Consider the following 8,611-nt stretch of genomic DNA (forward strand, 5'->3'; position numbering starts at 1 on the left):
TCTGCACTCTGGCTCTAGAGCTTTGTAGAAGGTGGAAGTTCCATTTTTGTGAAGGATTTCAAGATTTGGAAATTTGGCTTCATTCTGAATTGGAGCAAAACCTGAAAATTCTGAAATTCTCTGTGAAGGAAATTGTTTGTTTTTTTAAATTTGTTTTGGGTTGTTTAAACATCTTGTTTCAATTTCAACTATTTTTATTTTGTATTATATTATGCAATATACTACAACACAATTTTCAAAATTTCAAAACAAACGTTTTGTTCTGAGAATGAGCCTCTGCTTTGCAAAGACTATATGCCAGCACTTTACTGACAGCCAGCAAATGCTTGGTGGACCTGGGGTTACTGCTCTGACAGGATTATCTCTAGGCTTCTGTCACTTACAGTTTGGGAAATAGCTCTCCCCAGTTGTGCACAACTCTATCAAAGTTTTAGCCAGGAGAAAATCTAATCTCCAACCCTTTGCCAAATGGAAAAGCCTACTACCTCTTTGACAGCCCATCCTGTTTGCACTCCGTAAGTGTTGGAGGAGTTCCCCTGACCTCAGTGCTTACTATTACCAGTCCTTTGTGTACAGGGTGACTGTGAACCCTATGTTGCAAGACTTTAAATAATAAGTGTAAGAGACAAGACAATGCTTGTTTTGAAGGATGGCACCAAAATGTTCTACCCATGGTACAGAATCAGTTTTGTTTCACAGGGTATGGTCCTTTGCATGATCGAATGATCTTTTCTATCTGATCAAATGTTTATTTTCTCCATTTAGGATACAGACTGTGGGATATCAGACCTTAAAGGATGTTCCTTAAAACAGGATAGGTGGTCAGTCATCATATGCTACCTCTGTGCTTTCTGACCCTACTTACTTTCTTATTTCGCTTTGGTAGCATCTCCATTCCTATCACTGCTGTTGTGAGTTGACTGAACAACATGTTATAAATTAATTGGATTCCACCGTTTTGAGTGTGTGGTAGGCAAGTCCTACATTGGTGTAAACCAACAATGCCAGTACAACAATCCCCAATCAAGCTCTATTTGCAGTCCTTGCAAAGTGCTGCTGTTGCCTCAGTGGGATTCAATTTCCATTCTATTATTTTAACCTTTTTCTGAAGCTTGTAGTTAACATTACTTGACATGGTGAACTGAGAATCTTGATTTCCTAGTATGGCTAATTAATAAATACTAATTCATACACAGTCAGACTTTGTGCTAAATTGCATTGCACCACCACAGTTGACTTTACTTCTAAATCTAGTTCCTATTGATTACTTAAAATTTGCCTTGAAGAACAAGATGTCAGAGCCATGAGGTTTTTCCAAGATACAGGAGCACAATGGAACCAGTTTTTTTTTCTGAAAAAAAGAATGCAGAGAAATTGGCTACATGTGAGAATGTTCCTGTTAAGCTTTCAGTGCAATTGGGAGAGGGATTTCATATCAGCAAGTACTTCACTAATTTCCCAGTTAATGCTAAAATCATTCTACCATATCTCACTAGGTCGCCTTATGTTAATTTGGTCTCTGTTGCCTATTGTACCTTTCTGGCCTCAGGATAAACCTCATTTGGACAAAAAGGAACAAAGACTTAAAATGAAATGGAATTTACTGGCTATGCAACCTAGTTCAGGCAGAGCAAGAGTCCAGGTGCAAGTGGTCATCTTCTTATCTGACGCAGTAACATTAAAGGCTTCCTCATCATCTGCTAAACTAAACATGCATCCATCTGCTGAAGGGTAGTATATAATCCAACAAGCTGTTGTTGTCAGAAGAGTAACAGTATAAAAATGGTACCTTCTTGCTAAACAGATCTGTTTTCTGTTTTCTTCAGTGACTAAAAGAAGATTTGACTACATTTTTATTCTTGTTAACGCTGCAGAGTCGACACCAGGTATGAGAGGCTGAGCTAAAGTCTATGACTCTTGCATTTACAAACAGAATGTTAATGTCAACTGCAAAATGTTTATCACTGAGGACAATGACATATGAACCAGAGGGGAGGAAAACAGCTTGACTTTCAGATCCCAGACTGAGTTGGCAGGGCTGGCACTTAAAAAACATGTTAGTTGTAAACTGAGCAAATTTGGTCTGGAACCAATATAATCAATCTGGAATCACCATAACCATGGAACCTCCCATTATGATTTTCAGAGTCTTTTTTCAGGATAGAACTGTACTTCAAATCAACCATAAACAATAATAGAAATACCAACACTGAGGCCTGGTCTACACTGGTGACTTAGGTTGACTTAACATTACTTAAGTCGACTTAACACCCACGTCTACACTGGCACCACTCTTAATTCGAATTAAGGTGTCTGTAAAATCAACTTAATAAGACCACCTCTGCAAGTGGCATAGTGCCTAATTTGAATTTGTTAAGTTGACTTAGTGTCAGTGTAGATGCAAAGGAACTTAATTTGAATTAATTGACCTCCGGAATGTATCCCACAATGCCCCGTTTTGACCGCTCTGGACAGTCGTGCTGTGCTGCTCAGTGGTCACACTATCAGGAAAAGTCCCCTCCCCTCTAGCCCTGGGAAGATTTTAATTTTCATTTCCTGTGCTGCCAGCATGGAGAGAGCTTTGCCACTGACTGTTCTCCGCATGGCTACTACAAAGCCCAAATGCACTCAAGCATGGAGTCGACCAGCGGTCTTAGATCTCATCGAGCTGTGGGGCGAGGAGTCCATTCTGGCTCAGCTCAGAGCCAGCAAAAGGAATCTGGACATTTATGGGAAGATATCCAAGGGCATGCTAGAAAAGGGACACCAGAGGGACGTTCAGCAGTGCCGCGTGAAGATAAAGGAGCTGCGCCAGTCCTATCAGAAAGCGAGGGAAGCTAACAGCCGTTCTGGCTCATCACCCAAAAAATGCCGGTTCTATGATGAGGTGCATGCAATTCTAGGTGGGGATCCCACCACGGTGCCTCCCTGCAGCATCGATACCTCCGCTAGTTCACAGTCCATGTTCAATGATGAGGACTCCGTGGACGAGGAGGAAGAAGCTGAGGAGAGCAGGGTGCAGGAGAGCGGGGTGTCCGTTCTCCCTGAAAGTCAGGACTTATTCCTGACCCCAGAGCAGTCCAGCAGCACACAGGACAGCACAAACAATCCCGGGGAAGGCACATCTGGTGAGTTTTCTTTCTGATTAGCATTTCTGTCCTTGTACATTGGTTGGGGTGGGGGTGGGGGGAGCACGAAGGGGATCTCAGACGTTTTGGTGAATTATCTGGGGGGTTACCCAGGGATCAGGTTTTTTTATGTGATGAGAAATGTTACATTTATCATCAGTTGATATCTCATGTAAAATTTAATGTATGTAATCTGTTATCCCTCGAAAAACTTTTCAGGGGACGGCTGCCTTGTTCCTCCCTCCACGATAGGATTCTTCACTGCAATCAGGGTAGCCAGTATCATGGGGGAACACTGCTGGTACCCTGCTGCATCCAGCAAATCTATGTTTTAAGCATAGTTTCCCCCCTCCACGTTATCCGCAGTTCCTCTCTGTCTTGGGTTTAAAATACAAGTTAGAGATTGCCCCCCACACACCATGCTGTCCCTCTCTGTAAGGGTTTGAAATACAAGCAGAGATTTACCCCCCAACCCCCGCCTGCCACTATGCCATCCGCAGTTCCTCTCTGTAAGGGTTCGAACCAGCAGAGATTCCCCCCTGCACCATTCGCAGTTCCTCTCTGTAAGGGTTTAAAATACAAGCAGAGAGAGGAAATCCTTTGGTACATTGTATCATGGGATCATTATCTAAAGTGTTATGTTTGTATCATTTTCTTCACTATGCTAGCTGTGGCTACCTTGTTGTTTTTCTTTCATTCTGTAGACACCTGGGCAGTGGACCAACACTTAAGAAGTGCTGCAGACAGACTGTCTCAGATTAGAAAAAGGAAAAAAAATAGTAGAGATGACATGTTTGCGGAGCTCATGAACGCCTCAGCAGCCACAGAGACAGAGCAAAGAGCGAGGCGGCTGACCTTGTCCCAGAACATGGGACAAATGCAGGACCATGATCGCAGCACCACGCAGGAGATGCTGCAACTCCTGCAGGACCAGGCAGACATGCTCCAGTGTTTTGTGAACCTTCATGAGGAGCAAAGGCAGGACAGAGTCCCGCTGCAGCCCCTCCCTAATGCTCCTCAACCGAGGGCTATGCTGCCCTCCCCCGCCCCCAAGAGGTCTCGGAGGAGATAGGCCAGGATGCAGTATGTGCTGTCCTCCATGGCGGTGGAGGCGAGCAGAAAGCCATGGTGGCCACGCTGACTGCTAGCCAGCAAGCCACCACCCTACCCCTGGAGACAGTGAATGAACCCTCACCCCCTCCCCCTTCCCCCATGCCTTCAATGTTAAAAAATAAAGATTTGTATCATTCCAAAATGTTTCTTTATTAAATCATATCTTATTCAGGAGGGATTTGTTGGAGTGGTGTGGGGTGGGGAGGATCATCAAAGGCAAACAACATGATATGAACAGAAATCACTACTGCATCTCATTGCAGAACCTGGTTTTCAAAACTTCCCTAATGCAAAGTGCTCTGCGGTTAGCTCTCCGCATAGTGCTGGCACATGGCTGCTCATAGTTGGTGGCCAGTCTTTCTGCCTCCACAGCCCAACCCTGGGGGAACCTTTCCCCTTTGCTTCACACACATTATGAAGAACACAGCAAGCAGATATCACAGAAGGGAGGTTCTTTTCACTCATGTCCAGCCTAGTAAGGAGACTCCTCCATCTACCCTTTAAATGCCCAAAGGCACATTCTACACCATTCTGCAACTACTTAACCTCTTATTAAAACACTCCTTGTCACTGTCAAGGTGACCGCTGTACGGCTTCATTAGCCAAGGGAGCAAGGGGGAAGCAAGATCCCCCAGGATCACTATGGGCATTTCCACAACCCCGATGTGAATTTTTTGGTCAGGGAAGAAAATGCCCGCCTTCATCTTAGAGAACAGCCCTGAGTTACGAAATACACTAGCATCATGCACCTTCCCAGACCACCCCACACTGATGTCTGTGAAACGACCCCTGTGATCCACAAGCCCCTGCAGGACCATTGAAAAGTACCCATTGTGGTTTATGTACTTGGTTGCCAGGTGTGCAGGCACTAAGATGGGGATGTGCGTCCCATCAGTGGCTCCCCTGCAGTTTGGGAAGCCCATCATGGCAAACCCCTCTGTTATGTCCTGCACATTTCCCAAAGTCACTACCCTTCGTAGCAGAAGTCTATTTATGGCACTGTACACTTGATTCACGGCTATTCCCACTATGGATTTACTGACTCCAAATTGATTCCCAACCGAGCGGTAACAGTCAGGGGTTGCCAGCTTCCAGAGATCAATGGTGACCCTTCTCCACCATCATAGCTTGTCTCAAGCGAGTGTTCACGCGCTTCAGGGATGGTGCCAGCTCCGAGCACAGTCCAAGGAAAGTTGCCTTTCACATACGAAAGTTTTGCAGCCACTGATCATCATCCCACAGTTGCATAACGATGTAGTCCCACCAGTCTGTGCTTGTTTCCCTGCACCAGAACCTGCGCTCCACAGACTGCAGGTGACACGTTACAGCCTGCAGCAATCGGGAATAGTTCTGCTCGATGTCATGTAGCAGGGCAGCCTCAGTGGCATACGTGTAGTATCTGCTTTGCCTTCTTGCTCTATTTCCAAAGTACTCCGTGATAAGCCGCGATGTATTTGTCACGCTCACATAATGCAGAGTTGAGCTGGCTTCATGTCTCTGCAGCCATGGCGATCGTGGGGAGTAAAAAAACGGAGCGAAAATCCTTTTACTGTTTGTTTTGAGGGAGGGAAGAAGGAAGGGGGAAGCAGTGTTGCATCATGGGACGAAGACACTTGTCCCAACAGCCACCATAGGTAGTTTCACTGTGGGATAGCTACCCACATTGCACTGCTTTCTAATTCGAATTAAGGCTGGCCAGTGTGAACGCAAGAGACCAGCGCAAACAGCATAGTGTGTATACTCTGCTGCGATTTCTAAAAGTTGGCTGCTGAAAGTCGAATTAACGCAGCAGTGTAGACATAGCCTGAGAGTGTGCTCAGTGCCATACAGAACATAAAGAACAACACAGTCAATGCCCCATGGAGTTTAACATCTAAGTAGACAAAAATACAAATCAGTCACAAGATGCAGTAGGCAACCAGAAGGTGAGTTTAACATAGGATGGGGCATGGTAGGAATGGTGGGGGTTTTTGTTTTTAAATAGGAGTCTAGCAAAGCTTCTTGATTTAGTAGATTAAGCTGATAGGCTTCAGGGAAAAAGCCCCTCATCATAAAGCTCTGTCTTTATCCCACTCATATCTCTGCATGTTTAATCCTGATTATGATCATCCCATGTCATCCATTAAACAAGCTGCTAGCTAGCAAGCATAGCCTTCAGGACCACCGTAAGGAAAGCACAGTGGTTGCAATTTTTAATCAGTGGCAGGCCAAATGCATCTTGTGAAGGTCTGGATGCTACTAATGGGCACCCTTGTTTGTTTTTTACAGAAGTATGATTTACAGACTACAGGTCCCAGCATGCAATACTTCTTATTGATCTGAATACCCAGGAATTCAGTAATTTGTAATTTCTTAGCCACCACCTCCATGCTACAGAACAGGATATCTACAGTTTGTTCCTTTTTATGTAACCTGGGCGCATTACTATTATGTTTTTATGGTAGTGACTGGTTTCTTGGGCTCCAAGTTTAGTTTAGTTACTAATATTGGGTGGGATTATCAAAAGCACCTAAGTGATGCACAAGTCGTATTGAAACATAATGAGACTTGTGCTCCTAAGACTTTATAAATTAAAATTATTCTGAAATAAGATAAGGAATTAATTTAAAGCAGAATAGCTATTCCTGATTAACTCCATATGTGCACGCTTTATTCCAGAATAAGAGTGCCTTTTTCTGCTTTAGTTTAATCCACTTACAAAAACTATTCCAGAATAATTTCATGCATAGAAAAGTCCTACGTACTTTTTGAAAATCACACCCACAGTCATCAGCTTGGCAAAATGCATCACTATTGTTAACAGTTAAACGAACTGGCACAGGCCCAGTCTCCAGGTTACTGAAAAGGATAAAGGCTGTTTGTGTAATTTCAGTCTCTTTCAGATCGCTAAAATGTACGTAGCTCTAAATTTTCCATTGATTTGTTAAGGAGTGGATTAACCCTTTGACTGTCCTTCAAATGGGAGAAAGTTACACAAAAGGCTATGCAGTGAGATGAACTCCTCCTTGTCATGGTTTCAAATAACTGCTCCTTTGAAAGTTAAGATGGAAAACATCTTTGCTGATTGCTTAGGCTTTATCTCTCTTTGTACTTGCTCGTGTGGAGACTTTCAGAGGAACAAATGGAAGATGGAAACCTGTCTCTTTCTTCTGCCTTTGACCTCTGCTTTTCCTGCAAATTTTTGTGTGTAGTTAGTGCTTGTTATAGGTGCCAGATAAATGCCGCTGGAGCTCAAGGACTGGCCGTGTTTAGCCATGCACCAGGTAGAACATAGACAATGGCGCACATGCTTCCCCACACCACCATTCAACTTTGACTTTAAGTGGTTACTAAGTGTAGAGAGGTTATTTCAATCTCTATGCCCATTCAGTCCTCAGTGTCTCTGCTGAACTTTCCAATAAAGGGTGCTCAGTAGCATCAGTTGTAGTGGTAGATTTTGTGGCTGTACCTATTCACTAGAATAGGTATAGAATAGATTGAGACCAGCAGACTCATTTTCCCCCCGTGTATTCTGGGAGGGCTTTTTTATCTCCTTCCTCTGAAGCATCAGAGCTGACCATGGCTGGAGATTAGATATTGGGCAGGGAGGGGCAGGGGTTGGAGGTGGCACTGAGCATCATCCTCACAAGTGCCTGGCTGGCTGGTTCTTCTTCACATGCTCAGGATCTAACTGATCGCCATATGTAGGGTCAGGAAGGAATTTTACTTGAGTTCACACTGGCAGTGTCCATAGGTTTTTTCACTTTCTTCTGTAGTATGGGGTGCATGTCACTTGCCAAGATTATCTGGATAAATCTCCTTTAATCATTTCCTTGAGACTGCAGGTAGGGAGGCCACTTGATCTGTGTTAATCTGGTATACTCCTCTCTTTGAGAGGTTTATTTCCCATCTGGTACAAGACATTGTTTTGTCTGATATCATACAGGGGATGCCACTCTGCCCCTTATGGGTCTTAAAAATGGCACCCTCTGTGTGGCGTGATTGTGCACGCCTGGTAGATGTGAGGTCATGCTGGCGAGGGCACAGCAGCACGCTTTCAAAAATGCCCCCCTCCCCCCAATGCACTATGATCTTGCTGGCAGGGGTGGCAGATGTTATATTGCTATGTTGTCTGTGCAGTTAGAGGGGCTAGAACATATTGGGTAACTTTTCCATACCAGCAAAAGTACAAGGATCACATATGCATACTTAAGTGTCTTTAATTAGGCATGATCCTTGAATAACTGGTCTGTGTATGCCTTGAATGAGCCATGTGCTCTTGAGACTTTTTGGTTATATGAAGTAATGTAATGATCTGTGAGCGCAGCTGCTTGTAGATAAGGGACAGCAAGAAACACTGAGTGTAACACATTGGTCATTGAGTGTTGTTT

This window comes from Emydura macquarii, unplaced genomic scaffold, assembly GCF_026122565.2.
Source record: "Emydura macquarii macquarii isolate MOO-44397 ecotype Brisbane River unplaced genomic scaffold, CSIRO-AGI_Emac_v2 contig_1390, whole genome shotgun sequence".
NCBI lineage: Eukaryota > Metazoa > Chordata > Testudines > Chelidae > Emydura > Emydura macquarii.